General features: G+C 43.4%; 1 long non-coding RNA gene and 1 pseudogene across 1 annotated transcript; both read right to left on the reverse strand.

The window, feature by feature from the left end:
• Positions 1–10,263: 10,263 nt before the first annotated feature.
• On the reverse strand, positions 10,264–13,027 carry LOC123741598 (uncharacterized). The gene is made up of 4 exons (XR_006769048.1): positions 11,369–13,027; positions 11,072–11,284; positions 10,873–10,903; positions 10,264–10,756 (listed from the first exon to the last, which is right to left on the reverse strand). It is a non-coding gene; the product is annotated as an uncharacterized lncRNA (long non-coding RNA).
• Positions 13,028–21,375: 8,348 nt separating this feature from the next.
• LOC123741888 (general transcription factor II-I repeat domain-containing protein 2-like) lies at positions 21,376–24,346 on the reverse strand (annotated as a pseudogene).
• Between the last annotated feature and the right edge of the window lie 415 nt (positions 24,347–24,761).

Consider the following 24,761-nt stretch of genomic DNA (forward strand, 5'->3'; position numbering starts at 1 on the left):
TGGAATGACACATTGTCCCAGATGACAGTGTATTGCATCTGGTGCATTTCATTACCTGCTGTGACGATGTGGTGCAATCGGTCCAAAAATGTGAGGTGTGTTGTAAGGGCCCATTTTGGCATGACGGAGGAGAACCCCATGCTGTGAAATGGCAGCGCAAAGGGTGATGTTACCCCCACGTTGCCCTGGGACATTGATTATAGCCCTGTGGCCAATGATATTTCTGCCTCTCCTTGCTTTTGTGAGGTTGAACCCTGCCTCATCAATATATATGAATTCATGCAGGATTTCCTCAGCATCCATCTGCAAAACTCCCTGAAATACAGTGTTGTCTTTGGGGTACCATTAAACTGAAGACATGTTTATCAATTAACTCCCTGTAATTATTATCACACGATTAAACTGATTAATCGTAATTAACTAGGAGATCGGGGCACCAAGGAGAATATTCAGATTACAAAGCTATAATTTTCCTAATATAACTTTCCTATATTATAATATAGGCCGATTATCTTCTGGTTTAAATGGTGTATTTTACCTCGCGTCCAGTCTCATTCCAAACGTCGTAAATTGTTGTATCTGCACGAACCCAGTCTTTACTAAAATCATCCATACATCAATTGTCTTAAAATCATTTATTTACTACACTAAGTAATTAACAGAAAACATACAAACAGTAATTACCGTCACAAAGGATTGGTAGGGTAATGTGCCCTAATGGCTAAACAGGCATGGCTGGTCTGTTAGACAATGGGTCATAAACGGTCAGCTGAGGAGGTACACAGAGTTCATTAATATTAACAATTGACAATTGAACGCTCACTCATTCGGGAACAATTGCAATCAATATATATTTACGCTCAGTGTGTCGGGATCCTTGTTGGAGCGTCGTTCTGTGGAGAGTTTTGTCTCTGTCTCGGTTAGAATGGATCTTTCAAAGCGACATTCATTAATGTCGTCATGGAATGGATGTTTCGTTGGTCTTCGCGTTCGATGATATAATTTACTTAGCTGCAGACTAATAATTAATATCAAAGACTTGTTCTTATTCTGTCAGTATCAATAGTCTAAAAGTTAACCACGTGGTATAGTTCACTTTCAGTAGAGGAATTGGATGGTAAAACCTATTGGCCATGGAGTGGAGGCCTAGTCTGGAGAAATGTAGCTCAGGGTATAGTTTTATAGTGACCCTTGAACAGGCTTGTCAAATGACGCCTGGTCCTGTCTGTGTCCCTTGGGGGCGTGCCAATGGCTGAGTGAAGCTTGGTGCAGAAATCCAATTCAATCACATTAACATCAGTACATAGCATCTCAATGTATTACAAATAGCTTTATCCTTATTAATACATTTTATACAACCATTATGATGCAAGTCTCAAGCTGAGGCTATTATATAAACAGTTTTATGGTAATATGGCTATATTGTCTCTTCTGAGTATCACAAAATTGTACCAAGCGGACCAGTTCGTAGCTGGATTCTTCACCAATCTTCCATACCTTCTCCAGAACACAAATGTCGCTTGGCTCCCCAATTCTGTGAGTTGGAAGAATTTCCTGTGTCTCTCTATGGGCCATGTGGCCAGAGACTCTCCTGGAATTTTACCACTCCTTCACACAGGGACTGGGTGGGGGAAGGTAGGTTGGGGGATGGTGCAAAAGGGGGGGAGGGGGGTCAACTGTCCTCCCTGTACTCAAAGAGGCCAACGTCATGACAACAGTGAAAGACAAGATTGTGTAGTTCAGGATAGGTCTAGTATACAGTCAATGTAAAAAAGTCATGTGTGCAGTATGCAACATCACAGTGCTAAAGTGAACAATACAAACCTCCACATACTCATGCCGCAGCCGTTTGACCCTCTCAGAATTCCGCTCAAAAGGCACTCGATAAAGTTGTTTCATTTGAACCTGATGTGTGCCAGTGTTGACTGAGAGACCTGATGGACATTATTGAAAATGGCATGGTCACCGATAATGTTGGCTTGTAGTTCTGAGCCTGATAGCATTATTGGCCAAAACCATGTTTATTATCTCTCTTGTTCTTGCGTGAATATGGGCCCCCTTCCTCCTTGTCGTTCCCGTCCCTCAATCCCATGTAGAGAATAATACATGTAACTTACTGTACAACGTCACAGGAAGGGGTATCACAAGTGCTGATATGGTGCATACAATAAGCGGCTGATTACTGTAACTGTAGACAGATCATCTTTTACCTGTTTTCCTGTCAAAGTCCTTATGACAGATGCCACTGTATATCTGCTAAGATTTGGCTGAACTCTCAGTCCAGCCTCCCTCAATCTGTGGTTCACAACATGGTCCACTAGTGTTGCACTAATGTCATTTGATAAGTTTGGTCCTCTTCTTCTTTGTGCACGTTCTCCTCCTGCTTCAGGACTTCCTCGGCCTCTGCCTCTTCCTGTACCTTCTTCTGACTCCTTCCATTTTGTTTGAAGGCAGGTGAACCTACCTGCTGCATTTTTATAGTGCTTAAACCTGATTTGGTGTGTCTACAATTTAGCAATCGTGTGTTTGTGCACCTGATGGCTGTGTTTAACAGATTGGCTCATAGGTGTGGTCATTTGACAGTCAGTGCTTTGGAATTGCAAGGAAGTGACATCATGATATACTTCTGTGTCTGATGTATACAAGTGTGTGTGTGTGTGTGTGTAATGTTTTGCAAATAGTGTGAAGCTGACAATGTGCTTACAGTTGTGCAAATCTAGCCTTGTGTTTTGCTCCTTGAGTGTAAGGTTTTGCTAATTGTGGGAAAAGTTACATTTTAGTGTGTAAGCAATCGTAAAAAACGAATTGTTTATTGAACAAGCATGGGAAACAGTGTTTAAACTCTTTACAATGATCTGTGGAGTTATTTGGATTTTTCCGAATTATCTTTGAAAGACAAGGTCCTGAAAAAGGGACTTTTCTTTTTTTGCTGAGTTTGTATTTCTGTGATTTTGTTTAGTTAGTAAATAATGAAGCCAATTTGTATATAGCTGATTCATTATGGAGCCTAGGGTTCGTGCAGATAAGCAAGAATTTTACGACATTTAGGATGAGAAAAATATCTGAAGTTTCCGACTCGTGAAATAAACTAAACATTTCCCCGTGGTGTCCCGACTTCCTAGTTAAAGTTTACATGATTCGAATAAACAGAGTTTAAAAAAAGTTTACATGATTGGTTTAAACACGTAATAATTACACACATTTGATGGTAGTCAGACACAACAATGACTATGTACATAGGGCAACAGTCCCTCTATTTACTTACAGTTTTTCTCATCATCCCTAACATGTACAAAATAATAAGTGCATTTCTCAGAACAATTTGTACAAACTGCAATATACAATAGATGTGTTTCTAAAGCTAGTCAGTCACTAAAAATCCTTAATACATCTCTCAAAAGTAAATATTCATGCCAATGATCATGTCAGTGTCATCAGAATGATAAGTCATTGTTCACGAACAAGGTCGTCAAAATGTTTAGGCATGTTGTCAATGGAACTGTGTACTTTGACAGTATTACCTGATGTAAACTTAGGCTACAGTTTGGATGAGTTACTGTATTGAAAATGCACAAGGCTGCACTTCTATGGCATATATCAATTTCAACAGTACTATTTACATATTACTGTATGTGGGTTATTGATTGAAAGAGACTGGACAACCCAAGGGGCACAAAGGAAAATAAACTAAATTAGAAAGAAACACAGGAAACCACCCCTAAGGCACAACTTTGCCCGCAGCGCTGTTCTAGTGCTGTCTCTACACATCCAGACCTTCCTGTCTGTCGGCCCACATATTCTCATCCACATCACACCGGATATTTACCCTTCCAATGCAACGTGGAAAGAATCTTTTGGAATGCCTTATCCATCCTCTGCAGGCGTCTACTGTGATGTCCTCACATGCTGCATCCATTGCAGCCAGCAGGGTCATCTGTGTGTGTGGCTGACGATCGTACACCTTCCACCTCCATGCTGAAAATAACTCCTCAGTTGGGTTAAGGAATGGTGAATAAGGTGGGAGGAATTCTATGAGCATCCTCGGGTGGGTCACAAACCATTGCCTTATGTTTGATTGATGGAAACTCACATTATCACAAATGACCACATACTTTGGCAAATCCTCTCTAAACAGACCCCTCTCATCATCAGGGATGAGAGCCCTGTAGAGAGTCTCTAAAAAGTTGAGTAGATGCTGGGTGTTGTATGGCCCTATAAGGGGGATATGGGTTAGGACACCATGCTCCGAAATAGCAGCACACATGGTGATATTTCCTCCCCGTTGGCCTGGCAAATCCACAGTAGCTCTGTGACCGATGATATTCCGACCCCGCCTCCTGCATCTGGTCAGGTTGAAGCCAGCCTCATCCACGTATACAAAGTTGTGAGAGGGTTCACTTGATTCCAACTCCATTATGCGCTATATCCCAGAACACACAGTTGAATTTGTTTTGGTAAGGAAGAGTGACATGTATTGCATGTTCCTTCCACAGCAATGGAAATGTGTGCAGTTTATGCTTACTGTACTATGTATCACTATAAAATGCCTCCCTGTGGCTCAGTTGGTAGAGCATGGTGTTTGCAATGGTGTTTGCAACGCCAGGGTTGTGGGTTCGATTCCCACGGGAGGCCAGTACGGGGGGGTGAAAAAAATCTATGAAAGGAATTGAAATGTATGCATTCACTACTGTAAGTCGCTCTGGATAAGAGCGTCTGCTAAATTACAAAAAAAAAAACAAAAAAAATGTTGCATAGATATATGTTTTACCTGTACATACTGGTACCGTAGCTCCTTAACTCTGTCCTCATTCCTTTGGAATGGTACACGGTACAGCTGTTTCATACTCATCTGGATCCTATGCAGCACCCTGTCGATGGTTGAGATGCTAACCGTATGGATGTTTTCAAAGACATCGTTGTCTTCTATAATGGTCCTTTGTATTTCCCTGAGTCTCATGGCATTGTTTGCTCGGACCATGGTGCAAATAGCCTCCTCCTGTTGAGGTGTGAAAAGGCGTCCTCTGCCACCGGTTTGAGGTAATCTTGCAGTCCTATGTGGGGAAAAATGCAGTGATGCATCGCACACTTTCACATAGACAAAAACTATGCGAACACACATTTTACTGTAAAACATACAGGTGGGTGCATGTAAGGTGCAGTATGTATCTGTATAGAGTATATTTCTGTATGCTGTGAAATACAAGTGGACTACTGTAAAATTAAGCATTGTAGGAAGTATACAGTATACTGCTTATACAGTAACTGTGCACTGTACATTGGTGGACATACCTGTTCTCTCTTCGAAACGTTTGAACTATTGAGGACACGGTTGATCTCCCAATATTCGGCTGCACCCTTCGACCCGCCTCAGCCATTGTAAGGCCATGATTGACAACATGGTCTACAATAGTGGCCCCTATGTCCTCTTCTGCCTCTTCGTTTTGCCTTCCACCACGCATCCTTGCTCCTCTTCTTCCTCCTCTTGGCTGTTGACCCTGTTCGTTTCCTGGTCCATCCATTATTGGAAAATTGCAACTCTGTGTTGTGGTCTGTCTATATATGCTTGCCAATTGATTCTTCATGAGATGCAATTTAGACAACTGGTTGATTGTTGGTTGAACTAACACTTTACATTCCTTCATGAGTGAGGGTCAATTTCACCTGCACCATTCATCAATTCACGTTTTTGTACAAAAGGTCTAATAGAAATGTGTAAAACTCTACTTGACAGTTTATGACAAATAGTTCAACAATTTTGCATGTAATGGCTTATGCAAGGAACTAATGCCTATGTTTTGAGGGGTAAGACTATTCAACAGTAGAAGTTCCATCTATATTTTGATCAACATGACATGAGCAATTGAAAATACGGAAAAAAGCTGACACTTGTACATTATCAATTGCAATATGTACAAAAGCAATTGCAATTTGTTCAAAGGAATAAGAAATTGCTTTAATGATGTGCACAAGTGACTAGATTTGGAATTTGTACAAGTAGTATCAAGAATGGCACTTTTGATCTAAGAAATGCACCAAAGCGACTGAGAAACTGTAACTAGGCAAGTCAGTTAAGAACAAATTCTTATTTACAATTACGGCCTACCCCGGACGACGCTGGGCCAATTGTGTGCCACCCTATGGGACTCCCAATCATGGCCAGTTGTGATACAGCCAGGAATCGAACCAGGGTCTGTAGTGACACCTCTAGCACTGAGATGCAGTGCCTTAGACCGCTGCGCCACTCAGGAGCCTAAACCCTAAAGGAGATGCAGGGTTTAGTACCGGGTGGTAGGTGACTAAAGGGCAGGGTATTGGGCGGTGGCCGGCTAGTGGTGACAGTTTAACCTCCCAGAGTCAATTTCAGCGGCCCTGTGGAAATGTAATTAGCGTAATAATAAAACGTCTATTTTTTTGCATTGGATGCATCTCAATCCACCGCATCCGATGTCGCATCTGCTGTGAAAAGTAACCGAGCTAGAGAGTTTATTTATAAGAACCAGTTGAACACTGATGTGCTCAATGGAAAACACTTCTTCTCCACTCATCCTAATGACTTAGGCCTTTTTTTGTTCAGTGTTGCCATTTACTACAGACAGTACATAAGTGTATTTGAGTATTGTTTTTATACTCAGAACACACAAATACACGGTAACAAAAACAATGTACACAGTGTACATCCCATTCCCAACCAACACAGTTGCACATACAGTGGTCTACATACAAAACAGAAGAATTTAATGTATACAGTTTTTTTAATTTTTTTTTACTATGCTGCATCCTCTCTTCTGTTGCGGTCTGGCCACAGCACCTCATCCACATCACAAGCAATGTTTTCCCTGGTCAAGCAGCGGGGGAAATATCGCCTAGCATGGCGATTCCAGCCATGAAAAGCATCAGCTGCTATAGCTCCACATGCGTCTTCCATAGCTTGGAGAAGAGGTATACGCGTTTGTGGATTTCGGTCATACGCTTTTCATCTCCAGGCAGAAAAGAATTCCTCAATAGGATTTAGGAATGGAGAATATGGAGGGAGATCAACAACTAAAAAGCGTGGGTGGGCAGTGAACCAGTTACGAACCAGAGCAGCCCTGTGGAAACTTACCTTGTCCCAAATGACAACGTACCTGAGCTGCTCTGGGCCATCTACCTGATCTGGTGGAATGAGTGTGTTGTGTAGGGTGTCCAGGAATGTGATCAGATGGGCGGTGTTGTAGGGGCCAAGGGTAGCATGGTGATGGATGACGCTGTGGTGGGTAATCGCTGCACACATTGTGATGTTCCCACCGCGCTGGCCAGGGACTTGAACAATGGCACGCTGGCCGATGATATTCCTTCCCCTCTTTCGTCTTTTTGTGAGGTTGAATCCAACCTCATCAATGAAGATGAACTGGTGCTCCACTGCAGCCACCTCTAGCTCAAGGACTCTCTGAAACACACATGACAATATCAGAAATAGACAAGGAGTGGTCACTATTGTGAAGCACAATCATTATGATTACAATACTGAAATGTGCATAATTTATAGTGTTGAGAGTATGCATCAATTGTGGGATTGTATAGGACTCACTTGCACATAGTTATATCGCAATTCTTTGACTCTTTCTGAATTGCGCTCAAATGGCACCCTGTAGACCTGCTTCATCCTGAGATTATTTCTGCGCAAGACACAGTCCAGTGTTGATAAGCTTACCCTATCAATATTTTGAAATCTCATTGTTTTCTATTATTTTTCTTTGTATTTGCCGTAATGTTATGGCGTTATTTTCTAGGACCATGTTCATGATTTCAGTTTCCTGTTCAGGAGACAGAACACGTTCTCGACCACCTTGTGTTAGTAATCTTTCAGTTCTGCCAAACAAATAGTAAAATACTGTAAATACAAAGTAGGAATACATTTCCCAAATACTTGAAACATACTTTATTTTTACAGTCCTACAGAACAGTCCACAGGCAATACTGTACTACTGTACTCATTGAGTACTGTATTGATATGCAGTACTGCAATTTTCTAGCGAGTAGATTTTCTTACCTATTCTCATTTCGGAATGTCCGGATGATGGATGCTACAGTGTACCTGCTCAAATTTGGCTGTACTCTTTGCCCAGCCTCCCTCATTGTTAGACCATGGTTGACCACATGATCAACCAAAGTGGCTCGGATCTCATCAGAGATTACGATCATTGGCCTCCCTCGTCCTTGTCCTCCCCCTCCTCCTCCTCTTACTCTCACTCCTCTGGCTCTGCCTCTGTTTCCAATGTTGGCATCCATTGCTCCAAAACAGAAGAGCTCACCTGTTGCACTAAAGCTCTGATTGCTAATTGTAAAACTGTGTGACGGGTGTTTGCCCATGTGATGAGTCAGTGTGCATATTTGAATGGCAGTGTGTTCATTGTGAAAACCAAGAGATTTTCTGCATGAAAATTGTGCCAAATGCAAAGAATTGTGTGTAGTGTTTTGAAAAAAGTGTGTTTTAGAACTGCAATTTCAGTGTCAAGCAGGAATTGTGCTTGTAGTTTAGCAGATTTGGTTCAGGGGGTTGGTGCATGAGTTACATGTTGTGGTCATTGTGTCTCAAGTACCAGTATTTGTGTGTAAACAATTGAAACTAAGAACAAACTTCTTGATTTTGGGGGGGGGGGGGGGGACGACTCTGTTCTATGTAGTGAATCTGTTATTCAATGCGTTTGTATGGGCTAATAACAGTAAGGCCACATTTAAAATCAAATGGCTAAATTATCCTTGGTATGACTTTCTGTAGAAGTTGGTGAGGGTCTTAGGGGTCAAGCTGGATTTCTTCAGCCTCCTGAGGTTGAAGAGGCACTGTTGCACCTACAGTTGAAGTCAAAAGTTTCCATACACCTTAGCCAAATACATTTAAACTCAGTTTTTCACAATTCTCACATTTTAATCCACAATTCCTGACATTTAAAATTCCCTGTCTTAGGTCAGTTAGGATCACTTTTTTAAGAATGTGAAATGTCAGAAAAATAGTAGTGATTTATTTCAGCTTTTATTTCTTTCATCACATTTTTTGTGGGTCAGAAGTTTACATACTCAATTAGTATTTGGTAGCATTGCCTTTAATTTGTTTAACTTGGGTCAAACGCCTCCTTGCTCTCACACGCTTTTCAGCTCCGCCCACAAATTTTCTATGGGATTGAGGTCAGGACTTTGTGATGGCCACTCCAATACCTTGACTTTGTTGTCCTTAAGCCATTTTGCCACATTGTCCATTTGGAAGACCCATTTGCGACCAAGCTTTAACTTCCTGACTGATTTCGCTTCAATATATCCACATCATTTTCCTCCCTCATGATGCCATCTATTTTGTGAAGTGCACCGGTTCCTCCTGCAGCAAAGCACCCCCACAGCATGATGCTGCCACCCCTGTGCTTCACAGTTGGGATGGTGTTCTTCGGCTTGCAAGCCTCCCCTTTTTTCCTCCAAACATAACGATGGTCATTATGGCCAAACAGTTCTATTTTTGTTTCATCAGACCGGAGGACATTTCTCCCAAAAGTACAATCTTTGTCCCCATGTGCAGTTGCAAACCGTAGTCTGGCTTTTTTATGGCGGTTTTGGAGCAGTCACTTCTTCCTTGCTGAGTTGCCTTTCCGGTTGTCGATATACGACTTGTTTTACTGTGGATATAGATACTTTTGTACCTGTTCCTCCAGCATCTTCACAAGGTCCTTTGCTGCTGTTCTGCGATTGATTTGCACTTTTCGCACCAAAGTACGTTCATCTCTAGGAGACAGAACGTGGTTCCAATACTTGTGTACTATTGTTTGTACAGATGAACATGGTACCTTCAGGCGTTTGGAAATTGCTCCTAAGGATGAATCAGACTTGTGGAGGTCTACCAATTTTTTTCAATGTCAAGCAAAGAGGCACTGAGTGATGGTAGGCCTTGAATTACATCCACAGGTACACCTCCAATTGACTCAAATGATGTCAATTAGCCTATCAGAAGCTTCTAAAGCCATGACATAATTTTCCAAGCTGTTTAAAGGCACAGTCCGCATAATGTATGTAAACTTCTGACACAGTGAATTACCTGTCTGTAAAGAATTGTTGGAAAAATGACTTGTCATGCACAAAGTAGATGTCCTATCCGACTTGCCAAAACTATAGATTGTTAACAAGAAATTTGTGGAGTGGTTGAATAGCAAGTTTTAATGACTCCAACCTAAGTGTATGCAAACTTCTGACTTCAACTGTACGTTGACATGGAGTTTCTCACCCCAACTTACCCAATGCACGTTCCTTTGTCTGATTTTTAATATTACAACAAAAATGAGGTTACATTACACAAAGTTATGTCTGTCAGAATCCAAAACTTGATTTAAAAATATCAGTATTGCAGTTATTAACATTACACTTTTCAACTTTTATGGTCATAACGACCAGCTCAGCATCTGAGGTATCTCTGAGATGACAAGGCCCTCTTCTCATTCAGCCACTCCACAACAGTTTGGCCTACCCCTGCTGCCTCACAGAAGTGCTGTGGCCAAATTATTTGTATTTTAGGCTTGCCATATATCCTGCAGGGGAAAGCAACAGGTAACCTTCTTTCCTGACAGGTTCATGACCAGCCTTTTGCAATTCTCATCATCTGTGGACCTGGTCAGGCTTTTTACAAGGGTGGAAGCAGCAGCAACTCTAGCATTAGGGAGGTTGTTTGTTGGTGGGCGCTGCTTAGCTGTCCTCCGGGCCCCCTTGTTACTTCTAGATGGAGCTGGCTTCAGGTTCTTGTCTACAGAGGGACACACAGGTAGTGGCTTATTAAACACCGCACAAAATAAAATTGCTATAGTCAAACTGTTCAGAACTGGGGGAAAACATGGATTGCAGGTGTAGGGGGTTAACAACCTTCCGGTTTGAGCTGGTATCGGGTTCTTGTCTACAGAGGGACAAACGGGAATTAGTGGCTTATTGAACACCACATAATATGTTGATTATTGCATGTTATTTGAACAAATTCATATTTTTTTTGTAATTATTTTTCTTTTAACTTGTATTGTTTAAGATGAAGTAAATTAATTGACCTTTCTTAAATGTAAGAACTCACCTTCTGGGAACTGCCTGTTTAGAACTGGAGGCCACCATGGATGGCTACATTTCAGGTGTGGATGTGGGTCCTTGTATTTTCCAGCACACCGCTGTGCTCCTCTTTCACTTATCTGCCTTTTTATTCTGTCACAACCCAGCTGGGCCCTTTGGGCCTTACCTGCTTATCCTTTTTCCAAATATAGTGTTGGACTGCCTTATCCAGCCAATGTAGCTGAAAACCAAAACAAAGAATTAGCCGATACAAAGTGGATAACAAATATTCAGATATATAAAAAATTACTTTCAAACAACTTACCTTTGTTTATGATCTGTGGAGTTAGACTGCATTGGTCACAGTCCCAAAGCTAGCCCTCTGTAAAGCTTTATCCAGTAGTAGATCTTGGGAAACTGGGACTATCCCTGAGACTGTCCCAAACTTCAACAAGTGAAGGTGTGCAGCAACCAATCAAAGATAAATGGGTGTCGTAGGGGGCTTGGGGGGGTGTTGACTCCCTGCTGTCACCACAAGTCTGAGTATAAAATTGACTGATTTACTTGTATTTTGATTTGTTAAACTTTATAAAGTGTATGAAAATAAATCAGAATGAATTTCAAGGGAGAAAGTGATTTAAGTAAAGAATGTATTCAATTATTATTGACTCACAGGGAATGTCATGTGTGCCCAACACAGCATGTCTCCTAGGTGATTTGAAAATGATCAACATTTACAAAAATGACTATGTACACACCAGTCAGTTTACTGGGCCTGGCTAGCACCATTCTGGGACCTCATCACTGCCAGCCACTCTTCCACAATTTGGCCGCCAGAGGTAGTGGCACAGAATCGCACAGTTCCATAAAGTGTCCAAATTCACAAGTTTTGGGCTTGCCACATTTAGAACAGTTGTATCCTTCATAGGGCTTGTGCGCCCTGACTTTATTTCCAGCCTCTTCCTACTCCATTTGGTGGTCCTAGAGACCTTGGGTCCACCAGCAGGAGGGGGCAGAGGAGTGCAGGTCTTAGGAGACTGGAGTTATTGGGAGGGAGGTGGTAGGCAGACTGGGTGGCCTGCCCCGTTCGGTCCTCTGGAAGCTGGTACAGTAAGTGCTGCTGGTTGACGGGGCTGGCAGCGGTGGTGTGCTCCTGACTGCAGTGTGGAAGGGTCACTCTCTTCATGGAGGACCTCCTATTGTTGTACCTGTGTGATAATTGTAATTATCAGTAACACTGTGTCAAGGTCAACTTGTTGACCTCGAACAGTTGCAGCGTTGTATGGATCTTCAGGTTTGGGCTGCCCAGCACCATGTTCCTGATTCTCTTGTAGTCCCCCAGGATGGCAGCCCAACTGTTGACCTGGTTCCCAAGCAGTCTTGCCAGCAGGGTGTTTGTGGCACAACTCAATGAAAATGGCCTCTACTATCCTGCTGGTGTTGGGCCACTGAGCAGGTCAATTGCCTTGCCCAAGCAGGGAGCTGAAATTAGATTTAAAAAAGGAAACATCATGTTAATGAGAAATACACACATGGCTTTGTGTGAAGTGAGTTAGTGAGATTAGAACAATGTGCAGCTCTTCCCCCTTCACGGTTGAGGTCTGAGTTTTTGAAGTGCCCCTGCAAGACTCGGTTCCAGAATCTCTCAGGGTAGGAGACGGCCGCCTTGTCTCTCTCTGGAAGATTTCCCCAGAGAGCCATGATCTCCTTTGTGCCTATTGGAGATCCATGGCCCCTCCAGCAGCCTCACCAGACTCTTGGCCAGGAGGACCATGTGCTGGTATTCACCAACCCCATCAGGTCCCATGTACTCGTGGAAATAGAAGAGTAATGGGGAAGGGTTGGATTAATAGTTATGAATGGAAAGAAACTTGAGCTGTTTAGGATGTAGACTACCGATCAAAGGTAGTAGAACACCTACTCATTCAAGGATTTCTCTCTACGTTGTAGAATAATAGTGAAGACATCAACTATGAAATAACACATGGAGTCATGTATGACAGCTTTGCATTCTCTCAACCAACTTCACCTGGAATGCTTTTCCAACAGTCTCGAAGGAGTTCCCACATATGCTGAGCACTTGTTGGCTGCTTTTCCTTCACTCTGGAGCCTTCCTGAGTGGTGGGAGACTCATCGAGAGCATGCAAGAAGATGGTGGGATTATCCTCCTCATCCAGCTCTCCCAGGTTGTCCTCTCCTTTCTCAAATTGATCAGGTGTCCCGTCTGGGACATCCGGGTCCTTATCGAGGTTGGACTCCAGCTACTGGTCACCATCGGTCGGGGAGAACAGATACTCAACCCCAATGAGTTCCCCTTAAACAGAGACAACAACAAAAAAGAGACCCATTTTTACATTTCAACATACCAGGAATGTGGAGGTGGAAATATTCCAGGGAGGTGGATCCACGTGCGCAGCGCGAACCCTTCCTTGGTCACGTCCTTGCTCTTGTTGGTCTAGAGGCTGACACCAGGGGGGTCCTGAATGCAGACCAGCTGTCATCTCTGGGTCTGCCAGATGGCCTGCATCCCATCACGGTCCAGGAGCCGGATACCCGTGATGTCTCCAGGAGCCACTCAGATGAGACACTCGGTCACCTCCGCCCCAGGTGTGTGCGGCGACGACAGTGCCGAGCCATCTCCTTGGAGCTGATCCTCTTCATCACCTGGGCATCGCTGAGCCCCGTAATGTGGCTCTCCTTCAGCTCCCCTCGCTTGGCCTCCCGCAGGCGCTCCAATATGCAGGAGGAGAGCCGCTGCATGAAGAGAGCATACAGAGGATGGTTCTCTGTGGTCACTCCCCCAGCAAAACGACGGATGAGGTGCCACACATCTAGTCGGACGATGAGCTCATCCCACTGGCTGAACATGACTGCCGTCTTCCCCTTGCCCATCAGGTTGCAGCAGTCCCGGTCGACATAGAGCCGCTTGGGAGGTGCCACTCCAGCTCTACTATAGCGCTGTCGGTGAGGACTAATGAGCACCTGGCTGTATTCATTGCCCACGCTGCTGTCCCGTGTGCTGCCCAGCTAGTTTAGATTACAGAGCTGTTCAGGAAGGAGACAGCCCTTTACGACACACAAGAGTATGAGATAAAAGGTTGTCAAAAAATTGATCTCATTACAATGCTCCAGTGTCAAGACACTTACTTGGAACTGCATTCTTCGAGGCCAAGATCTTCAACACCATAGACTGCAGTTTTGCCTGGGGCCACTGAATGCTTTGCCAGAAATGCTGTGACTGCTTGACCAAGATGCCTTTTAATAACAAACAATGGAGACAATAAGTACTGTTATACTCTATGAAAATCGAATAACTGGTTGTTTTTATCATTACTGATACCACATGTAATACTAACCCCGGCTGGGTCTTTAACCTCTTACATCTAGACGTTCCGCTAGCGGAACACCTGCTCCAATATCCAATGATAGGCGTGGCGCGAATTACAAATTCCTCAAATACAAAAACTTCAACTTTTCAAACATATGACTATTTCACAGCATTTTAAAGACAAGACTCTCCTTTATCTAACCACACTGTCCGATTTCAAAAAGGCTTTACAGCGAAAGCAAAACATTACATTATGTCAGCAGAGTACCAAGCCAGAAATAATCGGACACCCATTTTTCAAGCTAGCATATAATGTCACAAAAACCCAGAAGACAGCTAAATGCAGCACTAACCTTTGATCTTCATCAGATGACACACCTAGGACATTATGTTATACAATACATGCATGTTTTGTTCAATCAAAAAACAGCTTTTTACATTAGCATGTGACGTTCAGAACTAGCATACCCCCCGCAAACTTCCGGGGAATTTGCTAACAATTTACTAAATTACTCACGATAAACGTTCACAAAAAGCATAACAATTATTTTAAGAATTATAGATACAGAACTCCTCTATTCACTCTATGTCCGATTTTAAAATAGCTTTTTGGTGAAAGCACATTTTGCAATATTCTAAGTACATAGCCCAGGCATCACGGGCTAGCTATTTAGACACCCGGCAAGTTTAGCACTCACCAATATCAGATTTACTATTATAAAAGTTTGGTTACCTTTTTGTTGTCTTCGTCAGAATGCACTCCCAGGACTGCTACTTCAATAACAAATGTTGGTTTGGTCCAAAATAATCCATCGTTATATCTGAATAGCGGCGTTTTGTTCGTGCGTCCCAGACACTATCCGAATGGTAAAGAAGGGTCGCGCGCATGGCGCGACAAAAAAAAATCGAAATATTCCATTACCGTACTTCGAAGCATGTCAACCGCTGTTTAAAATCCATTTTTATGCCATTTTTCTCATAAAAAAGCGATAATATTCCGACCGGGAATGTCCATTTAGCTAAACAGAGGAAAGAAAACAAAGCTTTCGGTCGACGCGGGCACGAGCCTGAGTCTCACAGTACTGTAACCAGCCACTACCCAAACGCACTACTTTGTTTCAGCCAGAGCCTGCAAAGCCACGATTCTGCTTTTTGCCGCCTTCTGAGAACCTATGGCAGCCGTAGGAAGTGTCACGGACAGCTAAGATCCTCACTCTTCAATAAACAGAGACAAGAAGAACGACACCTTGTCAGATAGGCCACTTCCTGCATGAAATCTTCTCAGGTTTTTTCCTGCCATATGAGTTCTGTTATACTCAGACACCATTCAAACAGTTTTAGAAACTTTAGGGTGTTTTCTATCCAAAGCCAATAATTATATGCATATTCTAGTTATTGGGCAGGAGTAGTAACCAGATTAAAATCGGGTACGTTTTTTTATCCAGCCGTGAAAATACTGCCCCCTAGCCATAACAGGTTAACAACATTGATTTATGAAGTACTATTTGTCTAGTATGTGTGTTAAACACCAAAGAGTTACTTATACCAAAATGACTGATTTTGGAAAATGACAAATCTCACCCGATCTTGTCCTTGGACTCATACAGGTCCTGCAGTGTCTCCCCCCTGTGTCTATGGAAGCCAACAAGGGCCTGGCCCTCCTGTTCGGGCTTGGAGGCCCGAATTCTGGAGTCCACGAATGCACTGCGGAACCTGATTTCCTCCACGACATCAGGGTAGGCGTTTGCATAGCGGGCCAAGGCCTCCGAGTTGGCCGTAAGTGGTACTTGGGAGATGCTGCGCTCTTGCGGCTAGCCACCAGCCCACGTTATTCTCTAACAGCCACTTGGGAGTCTGACCCCGGTACATGCCGAACTGAACCATGCACCGTTTCAGAACAACCATCTCTGTACTGGGGTCGCCACCCTCTGAGATGACAAGGATCCGAGCCTCTGCCTCCACCTCCTCCAGCTTCTTGGACTTCACGGGGGGGCCTTGCAGCACTTGGCCTTGATTGCCTCAGGCGTGGCATTCATTACTAGCTCCTTTCCCCTGCGCCTCAATGTTGGATGTTCCATCTAAAAAGGGGCAGAGATGAATGACTAGTTTTAGTCATGTAGCTTTATGGCAAAGAACACTGGTGCCTATATGACAGATACAGGAAGGGAGTGTCCCATATAAGGGGTTTCATCTGTACAAAGCACGTTGCTTATTTATGGAATGCATGTGAAGTTATGTAGCATTCAATGCATGTCAGATCTAAATGAGCAAATGGTAAGATTAACACAATGCATATTCCATGATTGTAGAATGTTGAGGGAATTGAATAGCCTACATAGCATTGCAGACCCATATGCATGTGTAAATTGAAATGCATGTGTAAATTGGAAGGCAAATATCATGATTTTCACACCATTAAACTAGCTAACAATACATGTATTACCTATTTCATGATTGTTACGTGTTGAATAATACTTTGCCATGAACTGGAACCAAAATAAATGACTGTAGCATGCTAACGTTACTGTACTGTAGCCTTCACGATTTCAGACGTCTTATACCATACAACAAAGCCCAAATTTAAGTGATAATATGCTTGTAAAATGTATTATTGAAAATGCAGACAAGTGCTGGCTGATCCACCAGTAGCTACCCCGATGCCGAAACAATGCTACGTGTACCATATGTAGATGACACCAGAGTTCGCACTGTATAATATACACTGCTCAAAAAAATAAAGGGAACACTTAAACAACACAATGTAACTCCAAGTCAATCACACTTCTGTGAAATCAAACTGTCCACTTAGGAAGCAACACTGATTGAAAATAAATTGCACATGCTGTTGTGCAAATGGAATAGACAACAGGTGGAAATTATAGGCAATTAGCAAGACACCCCCAATAAAGGAGTGGTTCTGCAGGTGGTGACCACAGACCACTTCTCAGTTCCTATGCTTCCTGGCTGATGTTTTGGTCACTTTTGAATGCTGGCGGTGTTTTCACTCTAGTGGTAGCATGAGACGGAGTCTACAACCCACACAAGTGGCTCAGGTAGTGCAGCTCATCCAGGATGGCACATCAATACGAGCTGTGGCAAGAAGGTTTGCTGTCAGCGAGTGTCCAGAGCATGGAGGCGCTACCAGGAGACAGGCCAGTACATCAGGAGACATGGAGGAGGCCGTAGGAGGGCAACAACCCAGCAGCAGCACCGCTACCTCTGCCTTTGTGCAAGGAGGAGCAGGAGGAGCACTGCCAGAGCCCTGCAAAATGACATCCAGCAGGCCACAAATGTGCATGTGTCTGCTCAAACGGTCAGAAACAGACTCCATGAGGGTGGTATGAGGGCCCGACGTCCACAGGTGGGGGTTGTGCTTACAGCCCAACACCGTGCAGGACGTTTGGCATTTGCCAGAGAACACCAAGATTGGCAAATTCGCCACTGGCGCCCTGTGCTCTTCACAGATGAAAGCAGGTTCACACTGAGCACATGTGACAGACGTGACAGAGTCTGGAGACGCCGTGGAGAACGTTCTGCTGCCTGCAACATCCTCCAACATGACCGGTTTGGCGGTGGGTCAGTCGGGGTGGCATTTCTTTGGGGGGCCGCACAGCCCTCCATGTGCTCGCCAGAGGTAGCCTGACTGCCATTAGGTACCGAGATGAGATCCTCAGACCCCTTGTGAGACCATTTGCTGGTGCGGTTGGCCCTGGGTTCCTCCTAATGCAAGACAATGCTAGACCTCATGTGCCTGGAGTGTGTCAGCAGTTCCTGCAAGAGGAAGGCATTGATGCTATGGACTGGCCCGCCCGTTCCCCAGACCTGAATCCAATTGAGCACATCTGGGACATCATGTCTCGCTCCATCCACCAACGCCACGTTGCACCACAGACTGTCCAGGAGTTGGCGGATGCTTTAGTCCAGGTCTGGGAGGAGATCCCTCAGGAGACCATCCGCCACCTCATCAGGAGCATGCCCAGGCGTTGTAGGGAGGTCATACAGGCACGTGGAGGCCACATACACACTACTGAGCCTCATTTTGACTTGTTTTAAGGACATTACATCAAAGTTGGATCAGACTGTAGTGTGGTTTTCCACTTTAATTTTGAGTGTGACTACAAATCCAGACCTCCATGGGTTGATAAATTGGATTTCCATTAATTATTTTTGTGATTTTGTTGTCAGCACATTCAACTATGTAAAGAAAAAAGTATTTAATAAGATTATTTCATTCATTCAGATCTAGGATGTGTTATTTTAGTGTTCCCTTTATTTTTTTGAGCAGTGTATGTTTACAATTCGCTATTGGCCTCCCAAGTGGCACAAGGCACTGTATCGCAGTGCCACTAGAGATTCTGGGTTTGAGTCCAGGCTCTGTTGCAGCCGGCCGCGCACGGGAGACCCATGGGGCTGTACGTAATTTGGCCCAGTGTCGTCCGGGTTAGGGGGGGTTTGGCCGGCAGGGATGTCCTTGTCCCACTGCGCACCAGCGACTCCTGTGGCAGACCGGGCGCAGTGCACGCTGACACGGTCGCCTGGTGTCTCCTCCGATGCATTGGTGCGACTGGCTTACGGGTTAAATGGGCATTGTGTCAAGAAGCAGTGCGTTTTTTTTTTGCTGCTTCATTCTTACGACTTCACATATTTAGCATTAACATTAATCATTTTCATGCAAGCTTATGAAAGATACTTAGACTAACTCTCTCTCCGTGTCGTCATGTAAACAATGATCCGATGTGGGGAAAGTGTCATGGCCGCCATTTACTTTTTTGGAAAACTGAAGTTGGAGCTATAGTCAAGGAGCGAATACGATTCCACGGGCCTGTGGAGCACCTTAATAGACTTTACAGGGCCCCAAAAGATGGCTTGAATGTAAAAATGTTAAGGTATTGAATTAATATTCATGTTAAATAGGCACATTGGCCCTTTAAGTAACTTGAAACAGTAGGTGTGGCCACAGGTACAGTTGAAGTACGAAGTTTACATAATAAACTCGGTTTTTCACAATTCCTGACATTTTATCCAAGTAAAAATTCCCTGTCTTACATCAGTTAGGATCACCACTTTATTTTAAGGATGTGAAATGTCAGAATAATAGTGATTTATTTCAGCTTTTCTTTCATCACATTCCCAGTGGGTCAGAAGTTTATATACACTAAATTAGTATTTGGTAGCATTACCTTAAAATTGTTCAACTTGGGTCAAACGTTTCAGGTAGCCTTCCACAAGCTTCCCACAATAAGTTGGGTGAATTTTGGCCCATTCCTTCTGACAGAGCTGGTGTAACTGAGTCAGGTTTGTAGGCCTCCTTGCTCGCACACACTTTCAGTTCTGCCCACAAATTTTCTATAGGATTGAGGATCATGGCTTTGTGATGGCCACTCCAATACCATGACTTTTGTTGTCCTTAAGCCATTTTGCCACAACTTTGGAAGTATGCTTGGGGTCATGGTCCATTTGGAAGAGCCATTTGCGACCAAGCTTTAACTTCCTGACTGATGTCTTGATGTTGCTTCAATATATCCACATCATTTTCCTCTCGCATGATGCCATTTATTTTGTGAAGTGCACCAGTCCCTCCTGCAGCAAAGCACCCCCACAACATGATGCTGCCACCCCCGTGCTTCACGGTTGGGATGGTGTTCTTCGGCTTGCAAGCCTCCCTTTTTCCTCCAAACATAATGGTCATTATCGCCAAACAGTTCTATTTTTGTTTCATCAGACCAGAGGACATTTCTCCAAAAAGTACAATCTTTGTCCCCATGTGCAGTTGCAAACCGTAGTCTGGCTTTTTTATGGCGGTTTTGGAGCAGTGGCTGCTGAGCGGCCTTTCAGGTTGTCGATATAGGACTTGTTTTACTGTGGATATAGATATTTTGTACCTCTTTCCTCCAGCGTCTTCACAAGGTCCTTTGCTGCTGTTCTGGGATTGATTTGCACTTTTTGCATCAAAGTATGTTCATCTCTAGGAGACAGAACGCGTCTCCTTCCTGAGCGGTATGATGGCTGCGTGATGTTTTTACTTGCGTACTATTGTTAGTACAGATGAACATGGTACCTTCAGGCGTTTGGAAATTGCTCCCAGGGATGAACCAGACTTGCGGAGGTCTCCAATTTTTTTTTCTTAGGTCTTGGCTGATTTCCCCATGTTGTCAAGCAAAGATGCACTGAGTTTGAAGGTAGGCCTTGAAATACATCCACAGGTGCACCTCCAATTGACTCAAATGATGTCAATTAGCCTATCAGAAGCTTCAAAAGCCATGACATCATTTTCTGGAATTTTCCAAGCTGTTTAAAGGCACAGTCCGCTTAATGTAAACTTCAGACCCACTGGAATTGTGATACAGTGAAATAATCTGTCTGTAAACAATTGTTGGAAAAATTACTTGTGTCATGCACAAAGTAGATGTCCTAACCGACTTGCCAAAACTATAGTTTGTTGAGTGGTTGAAAAACGAGTTTTAATGTCTCCAACCTAAGTGTATGTAAACTTCCGACTTCAACTATAAATGCTCCAAAATGTACTCCTAACGAGCCTAACACTTCCCACTTAATGAAAAGGTCGGGCCCAACAATGGCTGCGACCAAATCTCACAACACACTGAAACCGACTGTCACAATGTACTGCATCCTCAGTCTAATCCGCCCTACTCAGTCTAGAGCAGGGGTGTCAAACTCAAATACCCAGTGGGCCAAAATGTAAAACCTGAACAAATGAACCTTTTTAATATGGACCCAAACAAGTTTTGCTTTAACATTGAATATGGAACAAGCATCGCTTATTACCATACAATATATAATTTAATAGTGGAGACATGCAAAATCGAATTTCAAATGAAAAAACACAATGGCATTCATTTATTAAATAAATAAAATGTAAATAAAAATCGTATGCCTCTTTTCTATTTGCAGCCTTCTGATTTAAATACCAAAATAAACTTTTTCCACTGGCTAATAATTGTACAAATAAAATGATAATAAATCAACCATTCAAGCCCATGCCTTGTAGCAAGAAAAAGTGCACAAAGAAAACATTAATTATTGCACACTGATCTAATCTGATGTGCCCAAGCCAGATACCTGGCATCTCTTCTTGGATGCTAGTTCATCAATGTCTGGGCTCAGGCTCTGAGCTGAAGAAATCCTCAGTATCGAGCGAAGGTGTTCAGTCAGACGTCTCCTGTGAGTTGTTTTGGTCATCTTCATCGAGGAGAAAAGTTGCTCGCATAGATAAGTGCTGCCGAACATGGAGAGCATCTGAGCAGCTTGGGTGCGGAGCTGAGGCATTGTGTCAGGGATGACTGTGCGGCGCCCACAGCATCATACTTTGACTTCAGCGTGTCGTTGCACTGGAGTTCAATCAGCTCCATTTGGATGTTGGTTGGTGCATTTTCCACATCAACTGCGAAGGGATTACTAAGCAGTTCAAACCTACATTTCTGGACATCGAAGTCGGCAAATCGCCGGCTAAACTCAGCGGCGAGAACACTGAGTTTTTCAGCAAACTGTGCGCATGGGAACACGGCGGTAGAGATCTGCGCTTTTATGGTTTGGCAGCAGGGAAAATGGCAAGGGTTTCCTTGCAGCATCTGATTCTCCCACAGGCACAGTTTAGTTTTAAAGGCCCTCACTGCAGCGTACATGTCTGATGATGCGCCCCCGCCCCTGAAGCTGCAGGTTCAGAGCATCGAGATGGCTCGAGATGTCACAGAGAAAGGCCAGCTCACACAGAAACTTTTGCTCCCGGAGCTCTGCTGTATCCTTCCCTTTGGTTTCCAGGAATTGACATATTTCCTCACGCAGCTCGAAACATCTGTTCAGTGCTTAGCCATCTCACGTCTGCGTATTCCGAACCACACTCCTCTAGAAAAAATTTAAACTGGCGGTGATTCAGACCTTTGGCTCTTATAAAGTTAACTACCTGTGTTACTGTGGTCATAACATGTTCCATCTTTAGGGCTTTGGCACACAGTGATTCCTGATGTATGATGCAGTGGTAAACAGTTAGCTCACCTGCACAGTTCTCTTCCCGCATCTTCTCCCGAACCATGCCCACCAGTCTACTCTTTTTACCGCACCATCTGTCGTTAATCCAACGAGTTTATCCCACGGCAGCTTTATTTCAGTTACACATTTGGAAACCTCCTCAAAGATGTCCTTTCCTGTGGTTGTGCCATGCATTGATTTGAATCCCAATAGCACCTCCGTAACACACAGATTTGAGTCCACTCCACGGATGAAGACTGACAGCTGAGCAGTATCAGATGCGTCGCAGCTCTCATCCACAGCGAGGGAGAACGCAACGAAATCTTTCCCTTTTCCATCAGCTGGTCATACAGATTGGTGGCAAGATCACATGTGCGATCAGCTACTGTGTTCCTGCTCAGCCTCACGTTTGAAAATGCTTGCTTTTTCTCTGGGCATACGAGGTCACAAACTTTCATCATGCACTTTTTCACGAACTCTCCCTCATTAACCTCTTGGGGCTATGTGGGACGCTAGCGTGCCACCCGTGGTGCACCCTATCAACAGCAGGTGCATTTCAAGAGCGGCAAATTTGAAACCAAATAAATGTCAAAATTCAAATTTTTCAAACATACAACTATATTACACCCTTTGAAAGAAACATCTTAATCTAACCACGTTGTCCGATTTCAAAAAGGTTTTACGGCGAAAGCATAAAGTTAGATTATGTTAGGAGAGTACATTGACAATAGCTGTGTGTAATGTTTTGTCAATTCAAAGACGGGCGTCACCAAACCATAAAACCAGCTAAAATGATGCACTAACCTTTTACAATCTCCATCAGATGACACTCCTAGGACATTATGTTAGACAATGCATGCATTTTTAGTTCTATCAAGTTCATATTTATATCCAAAAACAGCATTTTACTATGGCATTGATGTTGAGGAAATCGTTTCCCTCCAATAACCGGCAGTCAAGTCAGCACCACAAATTAAATAATTAAAATTAGAAAACATTGGTAAAATATTATATTGTCATTTAAAGAATTATAGATTTACATCTCTTGAACGCAATCAACTTGCCAGATTTAAAAATAACCTTACTGGGAAATCACACTTTGCAATAATCTGAGCACTGCGCCCAGAAAAATATGCTTTGCTATACAGACAAACGGCCATGTTGGAGAGATCTAAAATCGAAAATACTATGTAAATAATCCATTACCTTTGATTCTCTTCATCAGATGTCACTTCCAGGAATCCCAGGTCCATAACGAATGTAGTTTTGTTCAAAAAAGCTCATCATTTATGTCCAAAAAGCTCCGTGTTGTTAGCACATGATCTAAGCCCGCCGGACTTCACTTCATGAACGAGGGGAAAAAATATATTTACGTTCGTTCAAACATGTCAAACGTTGTATAGCATAAATCATTAGTGCCTTTTTTAACCAGAACATGAATAATATTCAAGGTGGACGAATGCATTCTTTTAAAGGGCCAGGCTGATTTTGCGATCTCTGTTGGCACTATATAACTAGCCTTTACAGCAGCCTCACTTTGATGTGGCTTTTTTGAACATATTCTGTCGTGAAACCAAACTTCTTTTCATCTCCTCTACTTTCTGGCTCCTTTGAGTCATGTCCTTGTATTTGTCATGGTGTTTCGTTTCATAGAGTCGTCTAATGTTGTACTCCTTACTTACAGCCACGTTGACTCCACAAACAAGACAAACAGGTTTGTCTTTTACATATGTAAACAGATATTCTGCCTCCCACTTGTCCAGAAAGCTCCTGTTTTCTGCCTTTTCTTTCGCCATTTTTGGGAAGGGATAGCGCGCTGACAGTTGTATGTTGCTATGACTACTGTCACAGAGGAGAGGGCGTCTCTGGGTCCTGTCCTGATTGGCGCGCGAAAACAACAGCAGAGCATTATGGGATTCGTAGTATTAGCGGTGAATGCGCTGTATAATACCGGCGGGCCAGCTCTAGTAGTAATTTGGTATTGTCTCGCGGGCCTAATATGGCCCGCGGGCCAGAGTTTGACACCCATGGTCTAGAGGCATAGCCAATGACTAGAAAGCAGATAACAGAATGAGTCATACTGATCTGTACCAGCAGATCGTTGACCTCAACTGTCAATACTAAAGACTGGTCTAATAGTACTGTTACAGGAACTATATCCCTAATCCTTCTGCCCAAACACAGACATTGACCTGTGGGCAGGATATAACACATGACTCTACTGTGCCACACCCCCAGCCAGGAGTCATGTACAGTGGCTTCCGAAAGTATTCACCCCCCTCTGCCTTTTTCCTTTTTTGTTGCCTTACAACCTGGAATTAAAATGGATTTTTGGGGGGTTTGTATCATTTGATTTCCACAACATGCCTACCACTTTCAAGATTACATTTTTTAAATTTATTTT

This window comes from Salmo salar, chromosome ssa03, assembly GCF_905237065.1.
Source record: "Salmo salar chromosome ssa03, Ssal_v3.1, whole genome shotgun sequence".
NCBI lineage: Eukaryota > Metazoa > Chordata > Actinopteri > Salmoniformes > Salmonidae > Salmo > Salmo salar.